Raw genomic sequence first — 25,256 nt, 5'->3', positions numbered from 1 at the left:
GTCTTGCAACGTTGGAGTCACCGACAGATGACGTGACCGATCAACCCGTGATTATAGTGACCCGTGACATGACCCGCGAAACGTCTGCTCGTGACGCGGCTCACTCGTGACACGACTGACGATCGTGGCACGACTGCCCCCGAATACGACTTGCAGTTCACTCCCATTCAAAGGCAATTAACAAATGTTACTTAATTAGCCGACTGACCGTTACGATTAGCCCCCTATACTATGTCCCCCTGGTGGTATAACTCATCTGCACAAACCGCATAAATGTAGCTCTCACGGCTTCTTTTAAACAAATCTATTAAGGTTAAAAAACTATGTTTTTGTTTCCTAATGTGTTTACACAATCTTAAACGGCCCCTAAAAACAAAAACATGCTTTTTTTTTTGCTTTTTTTTAACAATGTGGTTGGTTCACGCTTGTCGAAAAAAACTTTTTACGCGAAAAAAAATTGGAGCAATATTGACGGTGAGAGATTTATCTGAAATTCTGGGCGCGAAGTCCATGACGTCACGGGTCATTCCGGAATGACCATCTCGGTCGTGAAGGCGAAGCCGATCCACCTCTCCTCCACGCGCCCGAAATGCCGAGGGAGAAAACAAGTGGAAAGGAGGGGACTGCCGACTAAATCGCTGTATATGGCTCTATTTTCTTTTTTCTTTTCTTTTTTTTGCGCAAAATTTATTTTTGGTAGAAAGTAATATTTATTTTATTTTTGACAGCCTTCTTGCTTTATTTCAACTTCCCCGTTAAAATCAAGTGCGATTTGAGGGGATATATATGTCGTATGACCGAGGTGGCTGGAAAACACGAGGCACAGCAGTGTGGTGAATATCAGGATGTAGTCCACTGTACATTTTGCATTATAGTTCTGCTCGATTTGCGGTCAATAATTTGAAATGAACGCTCGTATCCTTTCGCTGTCAACGTATTTTTGTTGCTTTTTATAGCTTTCGTTTGTTAATTTGCGTTGTTTTATAGCGGCATATGCGAATGAATACCTTCAAGAAGCATCCGACACAGAAAGAGAAGGCAACATTTCACTTTTTTTTATTTACGCAAAAATTTTTGGTTAAATTGAAATAATGTATTCAGAAACAATATATGCAGTTTAGCTAACGCTCAGAACAAGAAATATATACCGTATTCACACGAGTAAAAGCTGATGATGAAAATAATCCCTGGAGAAGGGGAACAAGAGGGACAAAGGACAAACAGCTCACGCCAAGTAGCACACTTCCTTGACACAGGCTTGGGCCAGACTAATGAGAGAAGAGCCAACTTCGCTCAAGGCTGGCACAAGTTTGCGCCATACTGGCCCTAGTATGAGCCGGGGAAGTGTGCTGCAAGGAACTGTTTATGAAGAAAACCCGAGGGTTCGCTTTTCCGCGGAGCACGCGATTTGCCAATCACCGCAATCGACCGCATGATTAAAACGGTTTACAGGACAAAGATAACGTCTTCGCGCGAAGATGCCATCACTCTAAGAAATGTCTGCGCGTCTACTTATTCGAAAAAACACTTGACGAGCCAATCTCTGCGATCTACAAAATCAGCTCAGCTAATCATGAGGCGGAACATCCGTTTAGACCTAAAAATGAAGTCTGGGCTGTAGCATTGCGCAACGCAAATCGTCATGCTTTCGTTGCGTACACTCTAGAAAAAGTCTGTGCGTCTACTTTCACGCACAACACTTGGAGAACCAATCAGCGCAACTTACGGAGGCAGCTCAACGAATGACGATGCCGAAACATATGTTTAGACCAAAAAACGCAGTCTGAGTTGGGACATTTAGCAATGCAAAACGTCACGCATGCATTGCTTAATGTCACAACTCAGACTGCGTTTTTTGGTCTAAACATATGTTTCGGCATCGTCATTCGCTGAGCTACCTTTGTAAGTTGCGGCGATTGGCGGCTTTCCGAGTGTTGTGCGTGAAAGTACACGCACAGACTTTTTTTAGAGTGTAAAGCAACAGCCCAGACTTCATTTTTAGGTCTAAACGGATGTTTCGCCTCATCATTCGCTGAGCTGATTTCGTAGATCGCAGAGATTGACTCTTCGAGTGTTTTACAAATAAGTAGACGCGCAGACATTTCTTAGAGTGATCTATGAAGAGTACATTTGTATGTAGAATCGTGTTCTCGATCTAGTTATTCGCCTTGTAATTTATGCGCAACGCGATGATTGGCTGTATATGTGTTTTGCAGGAAAGCAGACGCAAGGGCATTGTTCATAAATAGTGCGGCTATTACTCGAGTAAATAGTACGGTAATTTAGACCACTGTATACACCGGATATGAAGTATTTACAAAGTTTGTTGTAGCCATTTACTTTTGTTCGGCCCCAGACCAATCAACTATTATCTCTGTGCCGGGCTGTTGATGCACCAAGAGAGCCATGTTTCGGCGTAGGTAGTTTTCTCAACAGGTCCTTCGTAAACGCCCACTGCAAGGCATCAAAGCCCGAAAGGGAGCGGAAAAGGCTCCAAATTTGGGGAACGGTTCGGGCGACCGCGAACGCCCCCGAAGATGGCAGTCAGCGAGAAAGGGGCCGGTATTGCTTTCAGCCACGCTGCCCGATGGGTTCGGCAAAATCCCCTCGGGCGCCGAGACCTCCGCCGAAACCCGAGGAGCAGTGGCAGCAGAGGAACCGGGGCCTTCCAACCCCCCAGGCCCGCCCGCCCCCCACCCAGTGTCCGATTCTGCGCAGCTGGGGAAGCACGGCTTCTGAGTCCCGCTGCTGTCGGCCAGGCAAGTTCCCCGGTCTTGGCAGTGGCGTCGTGCTGATGGAAGCAAGGCGGCCCTCTTCCCGAGTCGGGTTTATGGCTTCAGCATCCCTGCGTCCTCCCCACAGCTTGTCCCCCGCCTGTCCCCGGACGTTGTGCCCCCCATGTCCGCTCCTTCCCCCTTCTGGAGCGCAGTCGGGACCCGCCGGATGGCTTCGGTCTCGTGACCTTGGTTTTAGAGGTTCGCCGAGAAAGAATACATGTCCGCGGCCGGCTTCGTTTCTTGCAAGTGTACCGTCAACCATTGTCTGGGGAACGCGCGAGACACGTGTCACTAACGAGTACTCCGCCGCCATTTGCCTCCAAGGGCCGCACGAGGCATGCGCCTCGTGCAGTGGCGCATTTGACGCTATACTTGCAAACACAAACGTATCAAGGGGCTTTAGTCGCCACCGGCTGACGGACAAAGAAATTAGAGACGACCACGCGAGCGCAGCAATCTGGCCGGACACTGGAACTTGTCACTGACGTTCGCTCTGTCGCAGAACGCCAATCCAATGTGCATTACGGGGAAGCATAACGACAGTCAAAGTTGAGTGCCCTTCGTGGGCTTTTCTGCGCCGAATGCTCGACACGGGTTAAAGAACCGTACTCGCAATTCGGTAAATCCTTAAATTAGTTGGGTTAACGCCGTAAACATGCGTCAAATCTATGAAATGTATTCACGATAAGACTATATTCGTCAGAATTATGAACAAAAAAATTCAAACGTTCTTCCGTAGACCTGTAAAACTGGGATCACTGTAAGTATCTAGGAGTCACAATGCCAGCAGATTTGCAATGAAAGCGCCCTTTTGTCAATTTCTGCATTACAGCTTTAAAATAATTGTAGTTTTTGAAGTAAAACCTAAGCTCAAAAGCAATTATAGTTTATTTTTAAGGAAAACCTCAGGCAAGTCACGAGCCAGGTAAACCTAACTGGTGGTGCAACCATTATACGACCTACTTATGAATGTGCTTGTATGATATGAAACCCGTACCGCCCGAACTAAGTTAGCAAGTTTGAAATGAATTCAACCACAGGCTGCTCGATTCATTCTTTCCGGATATGGGAGCATATAGCTCAGTTGTTCATATGCCTGACCAAGTCTCCATTTTTGTGTGTGTGTGTGTGTGTGTGTGTGTGTGTGTGTGTGTGTGTGTGTGTGTGTGTGTGTGTGTGTGTGTGTGTGTGTGTGTGTGTGTGTGTGTGTGTGTGTGTGTGTGTGTGTGTGTGTGTGTGTGTGTGTGCGTGTGGTTGTCTGAGAAACAGCATCACTCAAAATTTTGTTTTATGCTTTCACAAAACTTGTTCACTGTGGACATACCTCGTGTCACACAACCACATACTTCTAGAGCTTTAAAAGGGTTCGAAGGTTCATAATAAGGCCCTTCGAATTTCATGACTTAATAATGATGTTTTCAAGTACTTTTTTTTTTTTTGTTAGAACAACAGAAGCATTGAATATCCTTCCTGATATTGTTGTTAATTGCGACACATGACGTGTCATGTGAAAAATGTTTACTCAATCAAATCATCTGAAACAACGTGTGTCTGCAATTCTGTTAAAAAAAGTTGACTTATACAAATTTCTAATTCACGCTATTTATTCGTGCAGAAAGATGCGAACCAGTGCAGTCGAGTTCTTGTTGTTTGTTTATAAAATGTATTATGGGGGGGGGGGGGGGGGGGGGGGGGACGGACCTATCTTAACCATCTCTCTAAGCCGCCAGACTGAGCGCACATGTAGAAAAACAAATAACGAACAAACACAAGTATACCGTTCACCAGCTCGACCCGTGTTGAACAACAAGGACACACTAAAAAAAAAATGAAGAACGTGTACGTAAGCACATGATGCGGATGTAATCCATACGGGAATTATTTGAGCTCTCCGCCCAACAAAACGACAGACCGAATCGACAAAAGTGTCACGTCGCAACGAGAGCGTTCGCCACCGCCGCCCAACGTTGAAAATAACAGAGGGATGATGAGAGGACAAAAGGGGCCTTCCAACCGTAAAATCGAGGTCAGGGTTCAGTGCTCGCAGGAGAAAGCCGCCTGCCCCCGCGTTAGTGTGGTTATTACCGTACGTTAGGTGACGCTGGTAACTTAGACGGTAAGCTTGAACGTCCCTGTCACGCTGCAGCTGCGAAATCTGTGAGGGCTGAAGGCTCGTCAAGCCGTCTGGTGCGGCTTTTATTTCTCGGTCCACACCATTTAATTGAAATAGGAATACAAATACATTATATTATGACTATTATTATTTCCCTTGAAGTGGGAAAACAGATTCATATTATTATTATTATTAATATTATTGATAATTAAAACCTTTCAAGCCGCGGAAGAAAAACAGACACTCAAATCAGAGATTACATGTATGAGCCAACTGTGTTGCACTGCGTATATAGTTCCACGAAAGTTTCGCTACATGTGTTAATGTTTGTAAAATTATTCGCGAGATCAAAGAAGCAAACATTGAGTTTGTAGGAATCAATTATTTAAGGGTTCCTACGAGGGTGTTTTCCCAAATACACGAGAAACCACCCCCTGGGCCGTTTTTCCGAAGCCGGTTAACTTTAACCGCGGTTAAAAGTTAACCGCCCTTCCCTACTAGGTACCTACAAGTACCTAGCCAAGTTTGACGAGGGCTGGATGAGCGATTGCTCCGTGTTTTATTATGGGGTGGTAGCTGGTGTCACCTACTGGCTGTAGCGAATATACGTGGCTTCCGTGGAAAGGTTCCCGAAATGGGGGGACCCAAAAAATGCGCGCTGCCTGGTTTTCGCGACGGAGCGCGGCATACATTTGAGCTTAAGAAACAATTTTTATTGCTCGTGGTACAAATAATCGGCAAGGTAAAACTAAATTAACCCTTGTTCGGAAATTTTCTAAATATTTGGCTGTATGAAGTGAAGAAAAGCCTCGTTGAAATTTCCTTCCGAGTTCGAAAGAGGACGACGAAGTCGAGTCCTAGAAACGATGAGAAAGATGTGAGCAGTGAAAGGCGGGCGGTACACCGGTAGCATGTTTGGCCAGCATGTAAGAACTGTATATAACACCGTGATAAATTAAAAAAACCTGTAACCCGGCTCCACTGAAAATTGACCTATTAGTAAATTTCCCGAACATCGAGAAGAACGCTGAAAGTGTAATTCTACGATCCGCGCGCGCTGGCCTTCCACTTATAAAATATTTGAAGTAAATAATCATAATAAATCTTTGACGAACGCGCGTGCACGGCAAAATTTGTTTTAGGCTTTTTGCTAGAGAACAGTTATTACTGCAGACGCCAGCAGGTGCAGCGCGTGTAACTACACTCGTAGCATGCACCTCGGTGCTTAGGAAATTTAGCAAAAGGTCTATGGGAACGCCGTCTGCTTTTGTGTGCTATCAATACCCGGCCGATTGAGTCAAGGCAATCCACTTTCCAAAGACGTTGCCATGCCGACAACTATCACGTTCATTTAGGCTTAAAAATGGCCAGAGTCGAAAGTCTATCTAAAAAATGCGGCGAGGTCATTGTTCATGCTTTGCGTTTTAAGTGAGGTAAGGCAAGGCGAAAACCTCCTGCAGCATTCATTGCTGACAAACGCGCCCGCTACTGCAGCTACTACGACGTATTAGTTCCAAAGCGAGCGGCGCTCACTCACCGGGGCACCGCTATGTTTCCCCGCCGTCCTTACTCTTCCGGTCACGTGACCCAAAATTCCCCCTCGTAGAGAAATCCAGTTAACCGCGGTTAGTTAACCAGCTTCGAGGAAATGGCCCCTGGAGCTCCCAGAAATGTGTTACATCACCCAGATTGAAACTCCAGGGTAAGCCGCCGGTCGCAGTAGAACAATAAAGACAAAGTGGAGCCTTGTTATGGGTGTATTCCCGTAACATCAACCCGCCATTTCGTTGCTAGCTGTCAGCGTGATGAAACGTACAGCTTATGCGTTTTTGTACGCTGCATATCGGAAACTTCGAAACGCTAGCCTTCAGCACGCGTCGGGCAACTCATACCAACAAAATGATGGATGAATTTACGTGTTTCTGACGTCATGTGGTGGCGCTGGCTACGTATAGGGAGCGCACGCAGGCTCTTTGCTGTTCAATAAAAGGCTTCATGCGCAGTGCTAGCAGCTTCCGTGAGCGAACGGGCTTCTTTAGAAGTAAACACGGTACCCCTCCCGTGTGCACCAGTGAAAGCGGACAACCGTTGTTCGCTCGATCGCTACGAGTCGACGCAGATGAGACTACCCGTTCAGGCTGGAATTCCTGAGGTTTGTACCGTCAAAGTCGAACGTTTACCCCATAGTCGGGGACGTTAATAAGAGTTCAGGGGAAGCTCCTCCCACCTCCCCTTTCGTAGAGCGAACGCTGGAAAAGAGGCGACCTCCTCTCCGGCGTTCGCTGTCACCGGCCATGCGTTGAGAAAGTCAGGGAGACGAGCGGGCGCGGGGAACGTCCGAACGCCGAGCTCTGGTTGCAATGATTAGGGGGTAGACCTAAAGCTAGCTGCCTTTGTCTCCACAGCACTCGTCGAACGCGTTAGAATGCGAAAGCTAAACGCCAGACGCTTGCGTTCCGCGCGCTAACGCGTTCCACAAGTGCAGTGAAGACAAAGGCTGCTAGCTTACGTCTACCCACTAATTGTTCCAACCAGAGCTCGGCGTTCTGACCGTCCCCTCTCGTCTCCTCCTCTCCCTCCCTTTCTCGGCGCATAGCTTACCGTACATGATCACGCCGCGCGCTTACCTAACCACGGGCCAGCGCTTGCGGTGGCCACCGCACGCGCCGACTTGAGGCCGGGCCTCTGAGACGGTGACCCGTGGTCCCCGTAGAAGCGGATGGATGCAATTCCCTCCCCCGATCCGTCTGCCGGTGCGTGGTGACGGCCAGTACCGGGGGCCGCCAGCCCAGCCGGTGAAGAGGTCGGGCGCTTCCTCCCTAGCCACGCCACATGTGGCTCCCAAATGAGCGCGCTCAATGTGGCGCTCCGGCGTTGTTGGCGCTCTCCCCCGAGTCTCGCGGCGCTTCCGTTCCCTAGATGGCGGCGCACAAGGCGTTCCCCTTGTGCGCCGCTCTCGTCTGGACCACAGCTCGCCTCCGCCGGTGCCTCTGCCAGCTGGCAGGAGGGGGGGGGACTCCAACTTTGCAGCTTTCTTTACGACTTCGCGAGAACACCCCGGCGTTCTGACCCCCGTACCACGTGCTCTCCCGTTCACTTCGTCTGCTCCATGCTAACGGTTTCCGCCTACTCTCCAAGAGAACCGATTTCGAGACCTAAAGGACACGATAGTACCCTTAGGGAAACCGGTTGGCAGGCGATCGGTTATAGCCCACGGCAGCCCCTTCACGCGGGCACTCCTCGAAGCATCCTCTGCAGCACTGGGTCCGTAAGGCATTTGAGCTAATGAGGTCGTTTACAAAACGGTTTAGTAGAGATCAAGTACCGCATTTCGCGGGGTCTTGACCCAGCTGCCATCCTTCTTGCGAAAGAAAATAAAGTATTGATTGATTTATTGATTTATTGATTGAATTAACTAATTGGTGGTGCTACGTTTTCTGGCCAAAGACAAAGCCTATCCGCTGGGTCGACGCCCCAGTCGGCTCCAACCAGCGGAGCGATCGTTTTTCGAGATGTGGCCGCGTACGGGGCGATACCGAAAGGCGCTCGAATGCCGCCGTCTCCCAATTGACTCCGATGTGGAAGTTGTGGCGCCTCAGGATCGCTTCGCTGTCCCTGCAGTGCGACGACCACGTAAGATGGCGCCCAATGGGAGGAGATTAGTCGCCACGCTCTTCCCGGTAACATAAGTCACGTGCTGATCGAGCGGCGGCCGCCTTCTTTCCTTTTGCCTGACCCGCTTGCACGGCGAGCGTGAGCACGATGCGACGGCTCGATAAAGGCTTTTCAGCGCCAAATTTATGGCCGTGCCAAATGACCAGGAGCTCCCTTTCTTTTGGTGGCGGCGACGGAGATGACGTGCGCGAGGTCGGCCTTCGTCTCCGCGAGAAAATCCACTCAGGTGGTTGCAAGCTCGCTGAAGTTTCGTTAGGTTGCCTGCGCGCTCCCTGAAATGTGATTCAAGTGCGGGGCTCTACTTAGTTTATGTCGGCTATTCATTAAGCTTTTTTTTTTCTTTGGTGCTTGGTTACGGGCTTACCGGTTTCACGCTCCCGCGTCGCGGAATCTGGAACGCTTGTGGTTGTCGTGATAGGCGATCAGGTTCTGTTTGGGTTTGGTAAGATTTACTGCCCGTTCCCTTGACCCCGATTTCCGACAGCGTTTAGAAAGCGCGCTGCGCCTGTCTCCGATCGAATCACCTACAGTAACTCTTGCGCGGTTTTTTTCTATTTAGAAGGCACTAAACTTTCCCACGTCGAGAGCCAAGGTTTAGACATTGAAGTCATCGATTCAAACAGCTATTTTCATGCGGGCTGGCACGCACAAATTCTTCGAACAGAAGGTCAGAAGTATTTTGCCGACTAAGTCGCGTTAGTTTTGGTCCGCATCCAGCAAAACAAAGCGAAACGAAGACCGAGATCAGAGCGAGCCACGCGATAACCGGAACCGGAAAAAGAGGACGCGCCAGTCTCGTTGGGCGCCATACACCCGAGCGCGGTTGTACGAATATACAGAAAAGAACGCAGACGCTGAGAAAACAAATTCTATTCTCGAGAAAAGGGTCATGCCCCAACGAAGTGGACGGCAGCATTCGCACTTTGGTGCCGTGCCAACTTCGCAAGTCACACATGAACGCGACTTCCAGGAGAGAGAAAGAGCGACTGTCACCGCGACCTTACGTAAGTTACCGCGGAGCCGAGCGATGAAGTCGCCGTCGCCAATCGAGGCGCCCCGGCACGCCGTCGCGACATTCAACCCGCGACTCTCCAGTCAGGGCCGTGCTCCAGTCCTCCCGGGTTCCAACTCATGCGCACCCGACTTCCGTTACCCACTCTCACGCACGCTCTTCTGTTGGGCCCCGCTTCGCTCCTCCGACGCCATGCTTTCTGTGTCACTAGAACGCTGCGCGGCCATAAAAAAAAAAAAAAAAAAAAAAAAGGGTATGAATGACACACTTTGTAGTAGGCTCCTATTCAGATAGATGTAGATATAACAGGAGTACTCAATGGCGGGCGAGCGGAGCATGAGGGGGGTTGGAGAGAGGCTGCAGCGTAATCGGGAATCAAAGCTACTTTCTCAGTCAGTTGCACCTCGTTGCTACCAGAGGAGAAAACGACAGTTGCTGACCGTGCGCTGGCTGCCGTAACCAGCACGTCGGGCAGACACGCAAACAACGGCGGCGGTTAATGACTGTGCGCCGCGTTGTCGTTGCTTAATGCATGGGTCGAACTTGGACTCTTGACCTTGGTGTGTTTCTCTGTAATTACGTGGACTATGGCGGGCGTGCTTCCAGCGGATGCGTCGTCCGCGCCTTTCAATTTCGGAGATTTTTGCGCGCGCCCCAAAACGAGATATTCAATCGAGCGGCATGCAACCTCGCTCGTCTAACTCAGCGGTTTCTTTTTGTGCGTGTGTATTTTTTCTTAGCTTTGCAGGCTTGTTGCAAGCGCAGAACGGTAACCCGGGTGTTCTTTTTTTTTTTTTTTAATATTTCCCCAGGACTTTCTTTCTTTCGTTGCTTGTGCCCCGTTGGCGTTCGATGCCGGTGCGCAAAGATTAAGCGTTCTTTTTATTTATTTCTTGATGAGGTCCTGGATCGAACAAAAATTAGTGGCTCGTTCAAGTCGCGCCAAGAGGAGGGGCGTGAACGGTGCCAGCTTTAATGAGCGTTTAATCGGTTGTAAGCGACGTTTAAAGCCGTACTATCTCGTTGGCCATCAAGACATCGCGTTTAACAACAGCAACGCTTCGCTTTCAATATTTAATTCCGTTTTTCTGTCTTTATTTATTGTTTATTGCCATCGGTCACCTGCACTACGTTATTATTTCTTACTTAACTTTGTACGAGCTGTGAACTGACTGCATCAGACCGGTATAGAGGCCTTCGGGTAGCGGCTCGCGAGCACCGCCATTGTGTTTTTTATTGGCTCGTTTCATTCTTGGGGCATTTTGAAACCCGTCTAAACAACTCTTTTTTTTTTTTGCGCGTGTGTTTCGTTTACGTATTTAGTTAAGATAAGGAGTTGCAAATGATTAGGAGAACGCATGGCATCATCGTACCTTTACCTAACCAGAGAAGTGCTCGTGAGCCTGATTCATTGTTGGTCCGCCTTTATATATATATATATATATATATATATATATATATATATATATATATATATATATATATATATATATATATATATATATATAAATACTATATATATATATATATATATATATATATATATAGTATATATATAAATATAAATATATATATAATACTGCGGCTATATATATATATATATATATATATATATATATATGGGAATGACTGAAGACTGACCAGTGCAGCCGCAGTATTATTGTGACCGAAGAGGGGAGAAAGTGATTATTGAATTTATTGAATTAAATTTAGGGAAAAGGAAAAGTCAAAACAGCCGGCGAAAATTTGGGCCAGGAGCGGGCCCAATTTTTATACGCCTCGCTCCTGGCTCAATTTTTCGCCAGCTCTGTTTCCCTTTCCCTTACTTTAATGCAATAAATTCAATAATCACTTTCTCCCCTCATCGTTCACCAGAAATATATATATATATCACTGGGAAGTGCGGGAAGTGGAAATCAGGTGACCAAAGTTGGCCACACGCTTTGCTTTTTATCTGTTAGTGCCTATATTTGAAGAATTGAGAAGCGCAGAACGCGGTGATTGATTAGCAGGCAAACCAGAGACCAGGAAACTGAGGGAACTCCCTGAAAGAACAGGTACAAGCATAGGGATCTGATGCTTGCACGTTTGTGCGCGATTATAGTTAGTTTCGTTCCCTCCCAGTACTGGGTATCCATACTTCATTTTTCTGAGCATACAAACTTGACTGCATTGGAAATCAGTCCCATACTTTAAACCAGAAACCCACAGAACCGTGAAATCAACGCGCCTCTTCCATCTTACGTCCTCGCGAAGCCGGCAACAGATCGAGCGATGTGTGCAAAGTCCGCCCATCGGGTACGCTCTCGGATGAAATGAATCTCGGCTTAAGTTAGCAGCGTCCTGTATTTCTTGAAAAGTACGTCTAGTAAAAGCTAACCTTTTATATAAAGCAAAACCAGAATAGAATATTTTCAAACGATCGTGTTCACGCGTCCTGCTCTGTGATTCGTTCTCCGCTGTTCTTGTCGGCTAGCACCCCAATCTGATTGGTGGCGTGGAGCGGTGATGCCTGGAATTAACTAGAGTGACACCTCCACACGCTCGGTGTATGGAGGAGAACCCGACGGGATGCTCCAATGGCGGCATCACTCGGCTTCTCTCACCAGGAGAACTGAACTTCTACGGCCACATGGATCAGGCCGCGGAAAACTGATTACCACAAATTGCCTGCTCCATACTTCGCCTTTGATTCACGAAGCGAGCGGTCCTGTTGTTGCTGCAGGCGTATAAAGCCGTCGTATTTCCTTCACGCCACGCGTGGATACAGAACGTAATAGATTTCGTCACGCGAGGCCAAAGTAGTGTCACTGCGGTGTCGTGGCTCTAGACTTATTTTCAAGGGCGGGCAGGAGGCGTGAGAGCTTGCGAAAGAGCGGCGCGCACCGGAGACATCAACAAGCGTCGGTTCTCCCCCACGTCCGAAGAAGACACGGGGGCGAGTCCCGGCACGTCACGCCATAGATCAGGCACGCGAGGCGAAGCGTCGGCGCTTTCTGCCGCCGGGGACGTGGTGCTTCGGGTAAGCAGGGCTTCCGTTCCACGAGGAATGCCGTGGAACTTGGCGTCCTCGCCGGGTCGCGGAGGCTCTTGTTTGCGGCAGGTATACGCGCTGGAACACGAACCACAAGCTGAAATCATGCATCATGCTCGGGAGCGCAACACCACTTAAAGAAGGCCCGCTCGCGCCACCACGACGACATCGGAAAAAAAGGCCCAATGTTTCGTGCTTATTCGACACGAAAACGGCATGATTTGTCTCGTCCCGCGGCGACCGTCGAGATGTAAGGAGGGATAAGCGGTCCGCCTCATTTGCGTAGCGTTGCCACGCGGCCACTCAGCACTGACAGGCAATCCATCAGGCTCCTTACTCGATTGTTAATAATTATTGGGGTTACGCAGCCGTCTTTCCGGCTCTCAGCGACTTCTTGCGCATGTCTCACGGGCTGAAACGATAACAGAGCCTCGCGGCGTCTCGTATACGTATGCGTGGTATTCGACGCGTCGGGGAGGGCCACGAAATGAACTAGCCACGACCCTTGGCCCCCATATCTTCATCTGGGCGTTCTGGGGCGCTCCATCGCCTTCCGGCCCTCGCGGAAGCTCGCTTCCCGAGCACCGTTGTATAGATCGCGCCAAGCGGCCACAGGCGCGCGCATTCCAGCTGCGGGGACAGCGCCGCTCTTGCGCCGCCTCGCGCGTGTCGTTAGACGCATTTCAAATGCAGATTGGATGCGATTGAGACGCAAAGCCGACGCCGTCTGCGGCGAGACCCCCACTTGACGCGCCCGACGTCGCGTGGCGTCGACGAAGCGACTAATGGTTCTGCCGCGGAGTGTAACGCAATTGAGAATAATCTCTCGGCGGGCCGTCGTTTTCGCAAGTGGCCGCGCATGGTCAGGCCGGCCGGTTTCATTTAGCCTTCTGCCCAAGTGCGTGCGTGGCGGCGGAGCTCCGAGGGCGAGCCATCTACCGGGAATCAGCGATGAAAGATGTGACGCTATATCGTTAAGTGGCTTTTATGGGGCGGTCGGCTTCAAAAAGGACGTCTTTTATTTATTTTTATTTTCTAAACTCTACGCGCTCGCCATTTTGACACGCGCGCTGAGCTTGGCTGAGCCGATAGAGTTGTAGGTATATTGGCGACGCCATTAGTAAACTTTATGTTGCGACTTATTCGCGTGCGTTGATCTCTCGCAACGGCTTCGAAGCTGCCGTCAAAAATTCACCGTCTGTCACAGTATTTACGGACATAAAGGTCCTATCAATTGATCAGTCGGTTCCAAACTTACGTCGCAAAATATTTGATAGGGGGTGATTTTTTATGACATTTTTATTTCGAGGTTGGTGGCATTTTACCGCTCACTCATACACTAATCGCGACTCCGTCGGTTGGCATTTAATCCTCGGTCCCCCGCTTCACATTTTTTCAGATAGACAGGCGAATGTTTGCTGCGCATTTCGACGGGCGCCAGCTACCCGTTTCTCAAAGTCGTATATTTGCCGCTGGGTGGCGTCGCCTCCTGCGAAGAACGGGAAGCGTAGCGATCTGGTGAGAAGTAAGTTTCTTCGGCACGAGCAAGCCAAACACTCGGAACAACTCAGTCGCACCCATGCCTCCGATAGAGCCGCACACAACTTGGGACTTCGATAAAACTTCGAACCACCGCTGCGCGCGCAAGAAAACTAAAGGCGGGGCCGTGGACTAATGCGCACGTGAGCACGCATTGATTTGTGATCGAACACCTCTAATAGTTTAAAAATTGGGTTGCGTGTATCTTTAAACAAACGGAAGAGAGGCAGCCCCAATGGGCGTCTGGTGTCTCAGCTGTAGATGAGAAATTAGGCCAGTGCAGTGTAACCGCTAGCCAGGGTGTTTTTAATATGCACCACGCAGTAGTGATACACCTCCGCGCGCCCTTATACGATGCTCATCCAGATCGAAACGGGCAGAGGTGTGGATTGAACCCAGGATTCCTGGGTTCTGCAACGCGAGCTTTCGCTCCGTGTGCTCCGAGCTTGCTCTCCACGAAGGAAGTTTCTAGTTTTCTACATAGAAGCGGGTCCGCGAATACGCGATAGACCGACCTCATCAAGCTTTGGGCGCATGCGCGTGACGCCGCCATAACTTCAGTCCACGGGAGGCAGTCGTCAGTGCACGAGGCAGTTCGTCCCGTCTCGTGCTCTGCACGCGCAGAGCAACACAGGGGTTGGTCGCACTAGGGAGGCACCCTAGGTCGCACGTGTAGAAAGACGTAAGTTCCCTTCGATGCATCGCGGCAGCGGCGGCGTGACGAGATTGAGGGAGAGGGGAAAACCAGAGCGCCGGGCCCTGGTGGGAAGGGTTGGTGGCCAGACACAAATGCTGGCTGCCTTTGTGTCTACCTATTACTCGAACGCGTTCTAACAGTGAGACAAATAAAGCTACCCACCAACGCTCTGATGTCCCTTCTCATCTCCTCCTCAGTGAATCGCCGTATTGGGCCACGCGATTACTTGCGTCGTGACTCGCGCGGGGGTGACGCCGAAGGCGACGACGTAATTCGGCCGACGGAGAAGACCGGGCAGGCGCGCTCTTCCGGTCCGGGGGCGAGGGCGGCGCCGTCCCCAGAAATGCTCTCAGGGGGACACGTCGAAGGTGGAGGAAGGAGCTAACGAAAGGGGCTAGAGTGCAAAGTCATGTCTGGTCGAGTGACGGATTGCAGGGTGCCTCGACGAGCTTGGCAGCCCGTCTGATGCCACTCGGGGCTAGCTGAGAATGTAAAGCGCGTTCAGGGTTGGCTTCAAGTAGACAAACGCGATTAAAAAAAAAAATGAAGAGGGCAGTAACTCTTCCTTTTTTTTTTTCGTTTTGTCCCGTATACGTTCGTGACCGCACGTATTACGTGCTTGCGGCAGGCGTGTGCAGAGGAACGAGGGATTGTCAGGTTTCGTATGTTATCTCTGGTTCCTCTACCGACGCTTATGGCAAGCGTCGGTAAATAAATTAGGGATTGCGAGGCTCTGTGCTTAAAGGAAAAGACAAAGACACGGGTTTTATGTCCGTCGTGGAAACCTCAGCTTTAACATATTATCGCAGCCGAGGTTTTTGTGAATTACAAAGTGGTTAATATTTTCGAATCCATATTGGACTGCTACAAATCTGTGCTGGCGGCAAAAAAAAAAAAAAAAAAAAAAAAAAAAAAACAGAAATTCAGAAAACGTAAAAGTTGGGGCTCTACTAATGACGCACGACGAAACGTATCCTTCAATACATTATCTATAGTACAAGTGTCGATTAAATGCGATGCTGAGAACCTTTCTTTCAGATGCTGTTCAATATGTCTCACAACGGAGAAACCCTTGGTTTTGCGGAGCTTTCAATTACATATATGAAAGATAATTTTATATAAATAAAATATGGAAGTTAAAGCGTAGGCGGACAGGTGACAGGTGATCGTGCTAAGAAACCCGAAGTCGAGGAATAGATGGCGATACACATCAATAAACAAATAAACACCGTCTCAAAAAAAGACAACAAAAACACGGTGAGACGGTATTTCACTCCTCCTTCTCTGTGTAACCCTCGTGGACTTTTAAAGTCTGATCCCGCTCTGAGACTTCTGAATAGTGCAAACATCATAACCCAAATTTGTGTCATCAACCTTTTACCCACTCAAACCACAAAAAAAGAAAAAAGAAGAAGTACGACGAATGCGAAGAAAGGAAAGATTGATCCGATCAACGTCCCAATATACGGAAACGAAAAGCCTCGCACAACGCTGACCTACACACAGATCAATACGCCAAGCACTCCACTGCAACCCAATAACCCAAGCTACAATAAATTGTTTCTCGAGGAGCGGCGAGACTACAGAAACGGAATAAGAGGTGGCAGTCGACCCAATTCGAAGATGGAGGTTCTCGAAGCACGCGACCCGAACCAACTAAAAATATGGGTCTCTTTCCTTTTTTTTCCCTTCGAGCGCTCGATATGAAAAGCCATTTCCCGGAAAGGGTGGGCGAAATGCGATATCGCAGACGCCCCACAGTCTGCAGCGGCGATCCCTCACGCCAGCCGCAGTTCGCGTCGACGGGGAATACACTCCACTGCGTGGTGTTCTTCACAGTGCGTCGAGCGCACGCCAGCCGCGCGTCTGTCCTTGGCGTGTCGGGCTCACGACGCTGGCGTGGGGCTGTCTGAAACTTCGATCGCGAGCGACTCGCCGTTGCACCTATTTACGGATGGTCAATTTGACGCCGCCCTGCTGTCCTTTCTGAGAACCTCAGGTGCGGTACGGGCGCCGGCGTTGCCGAGTGCTCCGACGAGCCTCGATGACGACACGTGAAGGACGCGACTTGCTTTGGGGCCGCGTATAATTTGCCTCGCCAATCGTTCGGGCGGCTCCCGAGTCCGTGGGGACTGGTGATTTAAGGCTCGCTGACACGGTTGCGTTGCGCTGCGTTGCGTCGTGTAGCACAGCGGCTCCCCATTGGCTCGTCGTAAGGGTCGCCATAGTAACAGCTCGACGCAAGCTGTCTTAACGCAATCAAACGCTGCCAAACGCAACGGCGTGAACTAGCCTCTAGGGGGCCGGCGAGCCCGGACTCGCCGCAGTGGTTGCGGCAGGTTATAAAGGCGCCTTTATCCTCGGGTTCGCTGGTCAGCTTTCCCATCGCTTTTTCGCTCCCTTTTCTTGGGGGGAGTGGTCAGACTGCGAAGTGGAACAGCTGCCGTAGAACTCGAGATATTGGCGACCTTGCGAAATCGACGAGTCGACAACACCTACAGACGATTGCAAGCAGGGCACGGGCCTCACACACGCGCCAGATTACAGTCGCCATTGCTGACCTCTTATTTTACCGAGATTCCGAACCACTCAAACGGGCGTTGACGAGCCTCCACAAAGACTAACGCTCCGGAGAAGAACAGAATAGAACCAGGAATGACAGTAACCTGGTCTGCTACGGTAACGATAAAGCGAAGAAAACGGAATAAGAGGAAACGATATCTGAAGCTTCGTGCAGTGCAAGCGCTGTTCAAAACATTTCACTTCGCTCGAATGAAATGGAGTATTGGCGACGAGATGTTTCGGTGGCGCCCTCTTATGGCTCTTGCCCATGACGTCACGAAGAGGATTAGCAGATACGAACGACGAGTTCGATGCCGTGTAAAAAGCACGGTGGAAACTAGAAGTCATCGCATTCTTAAACCAACACCGTCATAGCTGCCAGTCTAACGTTGCTGTTACCTCCGTCGGCAAAAAAAAAAAAAAAAATCCTACTGAAGATGTCATAGTGCGAAAACGCGCGATTGAAATCGCCATTAGAAGTTCCTATTCTTGTTTGGCTTTCTGAGCTCCAAGCACTGATGACAGTTACGTACATTGGCATGCGTATGTGCAATATAGACGGTGGTTTCGAATTGGAAAACAGTGATTGGACAGTTTCCGAATCCTAAGCTCCGTTATTAACTTCCACTTGCGCACCAGACCGGACAGACGCTGCTTTTAGATGCATTTTGGCCCCTTATCACGACGCTTCAGCGTTGTTCAACCTCTTGGCGCCCGCGCAGTATACTCGTTCACAGTGCCTTTAGATTCTTTCTTGCGACCTCAAACTTACTTACATTTAAGAGCCTTTTCAACGATAATACATTTATGGTGCAGGCAAGCTAGTGTAAGTTTACCAGATTGTTGAAACACCTGTTTCTTCTACTTTGGTGGCTCCATTTACCATTCAACTAGTCTCGGGTCTTTGCCAAACATGGTAACCTTCACCACAACTGAAAGGTAGGCTCCCACGGGCTCACGAAACGGAAAATAATGGAAAGGACCCTCTACTGAGCCGTTTTCATTATTGACCAAGATCAATTCTTGCTTATCGGGGGTTTCATTTAGATCGTGCACTTGTGATGGCGACACGCATTTTGAATTGATCCATAGTTTAAAGCATTCTATTTGGTATTTCTAGTTCACGTGTCAAAATTCCCGGACTATCACGCTCGCAAACTTAAAAAAAACAAACAAAAAACAAGAAGTAAATGAGGAGGGCGGTTTCTGTCGACCGGAAACAGACGTTCGATGAGCGGCGGTCGTCACCGGACCCCGAGCTGTCTTTCTTTTGTCGGTTCGTCCCCGTCAATCATTGCCGACAACGGAGTAATTAAACCTGACTGAGAAAGCAGCCACTCGTCGGCCAGGCATGAGACATCGATTCAAGTTCTATTTGAAGCGCACACGAAAATTGATTGTTGCCGCCGCCCCACGCCACTGAGCCTGATATATTGACTTTCCTTCGTAGAAACTCCCGTAGATATATTTTTTTAAGTACTCTTAGGTGGCGATGTTTTAGGCAGATTGAATCTCTATCGATTTCCGTTGAACGAATTAAGAAAATTGTCGATTCTTCCAACACCCTTAAAAAAAAAATCAATAATTCAACTAGTTTCATTTTTCCTACTACGTTTTGTGTGGAGCTTTCATTTTTTATATTTTCCCTTCCGCTCCAGTTCTGATTTGCATAAAATGAGGACCTTTCACATACAAAAGTTTTTTTTTCTGGAATTCATCGCATACGCCAGCAACCTTAAAACCTTCCTTGATCCGTGTAGACTCATTATCGCCGCGAAAGATACAATGAGGGTATCATTCGTATTTCTTTTAGTATGTTTGTTAAGCGAAAACCTTTTTTTTTTTTTTTTTGGGGGGGGGGGGGGGGGGGGGGAGTTTCTAGGGCGACTGGCGCACGACATCTCGCCGTCACGCCCTTTTTTACTTATGCACGATCAGCAGTGTTGACCACCAGACAGAGAAAATCCCTCCGTCTCATTAAAGATTACGCGGAGGCGCGCTGGACGCTTTCGAAAAGAAAAGTCAAAGTTCCTGACATTTCTCCTATCTTGCGGGGGCGTCCCATTAGCCAAAGAAATCCAAGATATCTGCGGGGGCGCTCGCTCGGTTGCTAGGCTGGTTGCTATGCGCGCCTGGTGCGGCTGGCTCGGGGTCCGAGCGCGGGCCCCTGTTTGTGTTTCTTTGGCTAAAAAGGCCGGCATTCGTGAGCCCGGCAGTGCGACGTCTGTCTGTACACATCCCTGCACTCGCGGCCCCCGTGGGCATATACGCCGCCGCGTGGCCCTCGAGCTGCGTGCCCCGTTGCGTTTTTCGGGCGGCGCTAAAATTAGAGTTCGCCGAACGGTGGCAGCCAGTCGTCGACTTTCCTGGCACCTACGACGTATAACCTCGGCCGGTGGCGCGGAGATCTTCTCGGAAGATGCCGTTGCGAGCCCACGGCCCGTTATATATTTCACCCGTGGGTTCACGAAGAGCAAGCCCCGTTTGGGGCAACAAAAAAAAATGATATATCGTTGCGAACACTGAAATTCGATATCCCCCTTGCCGAGTAGTAAAAAAGAATTCAGGTAGAAGACTGAGAAGAAAAAAAAAAAATGACTAGGCTCTCTCTTGCCAAACTTCCGTGAACGAAGAATTCGTCCAGACACGAACATTCACGATGTTCGAAATTATATGAGTCGATTGTATGCACTCTGGTGCGATATAAGATCCGCAAGAGAATCTCCTTCTCGGCTGCACGTGCTCGTTGACTTCGATGGTACTCTGGCTGCGTGTGTTCATCAGGCGCCGAAGTCTTATCGAAGGTAACAAGCTCGCGCTGGAGGCGGAGCTTCCACTGCATGTACACTCTAAAAAAAGCCCGTGCGTCTGCTTTCCCGCACAACACTCGGAGAGCCAATCACCGCAACTTACGGAGGCAGCTGAGCGAATGACAATGCCGATACATATGTTTAGACCAAAAAACGCAGTCTGAGTTGTGACATTGAGCAATGCAAAACGTCACGCTTGCAATGCTTAATGTCACAACTCAGACTGCGTTTTTTTTTTTTGTCTAAACATGTGTTTTGGTATCGTCATTCGCTGAGCTGCCTCCGTGAGTTGCGGTGATTGGCTCTCCAAGTGTTGTGCGGGGAAAGCGGACGCACGGGCTTTTTTTTAGAGTGAATATACTTTATTGTGGTGCAGTAGACATTTGCGAAAGTGACAGAGGGGTCCGAGGGAAGTCGAGAAATTTGCGGGCGAACGCGGTTCGAAACTGAGGCACGTTCGTTCCACCGCGCCGAGAACAACGACTGCCCGCATTTGAATGGCCCCTTCCCTCCCCTTAAAGCTCTCTCTAACCAAGACGCTCGAAAAAGAAAAAAAAGAAGAGGAAAAAAACAAAAACAACTGAAAAACGTTTTGAATGAAAGCAACTCACTACTGCGCGGTCTCATGATCTCAGCGACGAGCTCTCCCTCTTTCTGAGTTGCGTTTACAGTTTAGTTAATCGCCGCGGCGTCCGTTAATGCCCCCCCCCCCCCCCCCCCCCCCCCCAACGCAAAAAAGGTCTGAAATACGGTGCTGTGGTAGTATTCACGGCACAAACTAACAAAAGCACGGTCGAAAATCGATTTCAAGAGCGTAACGGTACAACTGGGGGAAAGGGCGAAAGGGCAGTCGGTCGCAACCTGAGTCGCGGTCTGTCCGGCACTATATCGAGCTTTCTAATTAAAAGTAGCGGGATCTGCGTGACTCTTTTCGCCTTTCTTTTATTTTATTTTTTTTTGGTCGCGTGCTAGCAACTTGTGTTTCTGCGCAGCCTTGGACCGACAATTCCAGAGAGTTCAACCAAAACAGCGAGGGTAGCAGAGATGAGAGTTTTGCCAGCCTCGAAAGCGACTCAATAGCGTAAAACGTTCTCGTGAAGGCGGCAACAAGCACAGCATCGAGGGCCAATGAGTTCGCTGGTCACCCAAGCGGAAAGGAATCGATTGATGTTCGGTGAGGCACAGGCATTACTTCAAGCAATGGAATTTTTCGTCTTCGCTCGATTCGATTGATTTTCGCTTGCGAGGGCGTTAATACAAACAGTCTTGTGTATGCTTGTGTTTGGACGTTACTATTGACATCTCGTGACGAGGTCTTGAGGCCGTCGGAGGGGGCGACAGATATTCATTAGTTATTTCTACAAAATCTCTCGAATGGAGACGCCAGTCCTCCCTCCATCCTCCTACTGGCGCGGCAATTCATCCTGATTTCTCCCAACAGCCAATGAAACGTATTAATAACGCTCGCAGTTTATGGATTTTATTGCGAACGGAAGTGACAGTATAAGCGAGACGGCAAATATATACACGAACTCGTACTTCTGGCCTTGCGCCAAGGCGGTGAGGCTAACTGCTAAAAGGCGCATGAGCAGATGCGTTGTACTTTAAAGAAAATCGAACATGGTTCCTGCACCTTCGCGGTGCTCACAGTGCCCGTGGAGAAACGCGCTTTGTTTAAAAAGAAATAGCTGGTGTGCAGCCGCTCTGATGCTGTGTGTCGAGAATAACCTTATCAGACTGACAAAGTTTACTCTGACGTATGGCCACGGAGTTTGGAAAGGTGCACAACACTGGTTGGATACATCCAATGTTTTAGGTGCTACCAAAAAAAAAAAATTGCGGTGGCTTAGCTCGGCTATTCCAGGATATAAAGTAGTGAACAAAAATATATGATATTTCGTTTCTTTTACAGAAGTATTGCTCGACGTCTAGTGAATAGCCAATAATATTTTATTTTGATATATGGTACACCACAACGCAGCCTTTTTAGCCACCAGGGGTTGGTTGTTATATCTGTATCACAGTTCGAAGAAAACTTACCCACGTAAAACCGAAATATCATATCTTTTTGTTCACTACGGTACGTGGCATGAGCTTATGCGCACAAAATGAGAGGCGATATCAAGCGGCTCCGGTGCAGCGTCAGACTTGGCTACTGCGCAACGGAGGTGCACAGCTGGGCACGCGGCGGCGCCATGCCTCTGCCGCGCCTATGACGTCAATCCTCTGAAATGCGTAGACGGCGAGGCGCGCGCGGCGGCGGCGGAGCGCCTGGCGGCGGCGGCTCCGGCGCGCCAGCTGTGCGCCATGTGACGTCACGTCGCATGCGCAGCACGACTCTTTGGGAGCCACGCGAAACTGCTCAACCTCGGTCAGTGTAGCTCACGCTACAAAAAAGTAACGAAATACGTTACTTGTCACTTGCAAGTAAAAGGAACGCGTTACCGACCAACGTTACCTCAAAACGAGGAGTTTTGGTATATCGTTCTAATAACTCCGATAACGATACCCGACAACCATACGCTGCATGGTCAAAGGCGTCGGCTGAGTATTGGGTATCGTTATCGGAGTCATCGGAACCAACTACTAAAGCTCCCTAATAAAGGGAACGTGTTACTTTTACCGATAAAAAGTAACGCAAGATACTTTTTGCTTATAAATTATTACGTTTTGCTGTTCAGACTTTACACCTATGCATAAGCGATACATATTTCAAGAAACGTTATGTCTATTCAGAAACCTGACATTATTGCCTTATATTTTTTTACGGTTCCACTTGGGAAGAGAGAGGCAAAAGTTTGAAGGAATTTGGGATGAGTGCACGAATGCATATGACTTGGGGCTATAGAAACACGAAAAAATTTTAAGTGTAGAGTTTTTAAAGTTTTGTAAAGATGTGACGAGTAACGTAACCAAGTTGCCCGTTACTCGAAATAAGTAATGTAAGTATGCTATCCGTTACTCTTTTGATAAAATACTAGTTCGTTACTACGTTACAAAAAAAAAAACGCGTTACCTATAAAGGGCTTTACACGTAACGCGTTACCGCCAACACTGTACCTATGAACAAAAAGATTAAAAAGCGTTGTTTTTTAGTGACGTCACTCCGGCGCATGTGTCGTCATAGGGTGTTTCTGGACTCTGGAGTGACGTCATTGACGGTGCGATTTTTTTAGTAGCCTCGGCAGCATTCCGCCTCTAAGATCGAAGACGAGGTTAGAGTTTGTTTAGAGCAGTGAACAGAGGTCAATAAACCACGGATATCGAGCGCTGCGCTAGTCTACAGCACAGCCTCAAAGATGGCTAATTTTATCCCAGTATAACAAGCCGAACTCGACGCTTCGCTCATTGCAGGCAGCGCGCGAAATGGAATAAAAGTGTTTTCTTTAGGTCTTTTTTTGTTATGTTTTTCGCACTTAACTTTACACAAAACTCTCCGCGCCGCACATCCCAAATAAAAACCGGCGAAATATTAAAAAAAAAAAAAAAAAAAGAAACTGCCGAAACAACAGCCTCATAAACGAAGCGACTGATAAGTAAAGAGCGTCTTATAGAAATCCGGGATGGGTAATAGCGGGTAGAAAGAGAAAAACGCCGACGACGCTCGGAGATAGGCGACGTCAGAGAAGACAGCACGTGCGAGCTGTCACACGGGAAACGACGAGTTTCGTCGAGTCGCTGCGCCCCTCTGTACCATTGTGTCTCCGGCCAAAAACAATCCGCTAAAAATGACAAAAAAAAAAAAAAAAGCGCACGCAGCGTTTGATGTTTTCATATTGCGATTTGGGCGAGCACCGCGTCAAAGTCGTCTCGAAGCCGCCGGGTTTCGAAAAAGGATCACGGAGCCCCCGCAGCCCAAGTTGCGACGCCTTGGCAAAGCGGGAAAACATTCGGCAGGGAGCACAAACCGGGGATTATAAATCTTCATGCACAAAACAATGCATTGAATGGCTTCATTTTCTCCCTTATGTGGCGGGCGCCTCAAGGGGTGTGAGTGAAGGGTCAAGGGGAGGGACGACAAGGAAACCCTCTTAACACATTTGAAACGATATATAGTTTTATCGGATATATTTTAGCTCCCCGTCCGGGCCGGGACCATCGCACCACCAACGCAACCAAGATGAAGCGAATACTAAAGCTCTGTCGATTGAGGGACAAGACGGAAGACTCGCCAATTGATGCGTCGTCCGTGTTGTTACTCAACATTTCTCCCTTCATGTAAATCTCACCGAAACCTCCGAGGTAAGAGGAGGCATGCCCGTACAGTACACATCTCAACAAAAACCTTGCAAAACAAACTGAAAAATAAGAAGAAAAAAAAACGGGACACACTGGTTGGACACGAGCGTGTTGCGTCAGCATCCAATCAGACGCTGCTATCTAATCAGTGCGATTTTTATGCGGTGCGCGCGAGTATGTACTGTGTTATCTCGCGCGCGTATAAGTGCATTTTCTTTTTTCTTTTTTTTGCACAATTAATTTGGAAATTGCAAGACTCACCGACAAGTCGAGATCCGGGCCGTAATCCAGGCTGCGGATGTGGGTAGGTGTTGTGTGGTGTGGAGAAGTTCAGCGGTGGAGCCCGCGAGGAGTTGGATCAGCCGAGCACGGCGAGCACAGGTCCGCGACTGGCGGAGCAGCGAGGCTTCTCGCTCCACGGGACGCGGGGGGAGAGAGGGGCGCCGACTGACGTCACTCGCGGGGAAGATGCGGCGCTCTTCTCAGCCGCCGGGCGGTCCCGCCTCGGAATGGGCGCCCCCTCCGAGTCCTGCTCCCGTTGTTCCTTCGGCCAACTCCTGCGCTCTCTTCGATGGCTCTTCGGCTTTCTCTCTACGCTTGTTGGGAGCGAACAACTCGCGCGTTCGATGGCGCGTTTAAGCAGTTGTGCTGCAGTGGACTTTTGTTTGTCTGATCTACTAAACAGCTAACCCTCTGTTTTTTATCCGATACCTGCCCGATAAGCGGCAGAAGTGGCGCAGGATGAGCACCGGCTAGCCGTGCTCTTTCTTTCCCTAATCAGTACGTCAGCTCTCCAAC

At 49.0% G+C, this 25,256-nt stretch overlaps 1 protein-coding gene across 1 annotated transcript in view; it reads right to left on the bottom strand.

The window, feature by feature from the left end:
* The window catches only part of LOC8051224 (fibroblast growth factor receptor 4), a 68,398-nt gene extending 43,494 nt beyond the window's left edge, over positions 1-24,904 (bottom strand). The window contains exon 1 of the mRNA XM_029976076.4: positions 24,720-24,904. The gene's annotated coding sequence lies outside the window, so the exon portion shown is untranslated. The remainder of the gene's footprint in view (positions 1-24,719) is intronic.
* Positions 24,905-25,256: the final 352 nt, after the last annotated feature.

Source organism: Ixodes scapularis, unplaced genomic scaffold (genome assembly GCF_016920785.2).
Source record: "Ixodes scapularis isolate PalLabHiFi unplaced genomic scaffold, ASM1692078v2 PGA_scaffold9__187_contigs__length_104089568, whole genome shotgun sequence".
Classification (NCBI taxonomy): domain Eukaryota; kingdom Metazoa; phylum Arthropoda; class Arachnida; order Ixodida; family Ixodidae; genus Ixodes; species Ixodes scapularis.
This window is presented reverse-complemented; position numbering and strand designations above follow the sequence as displayed.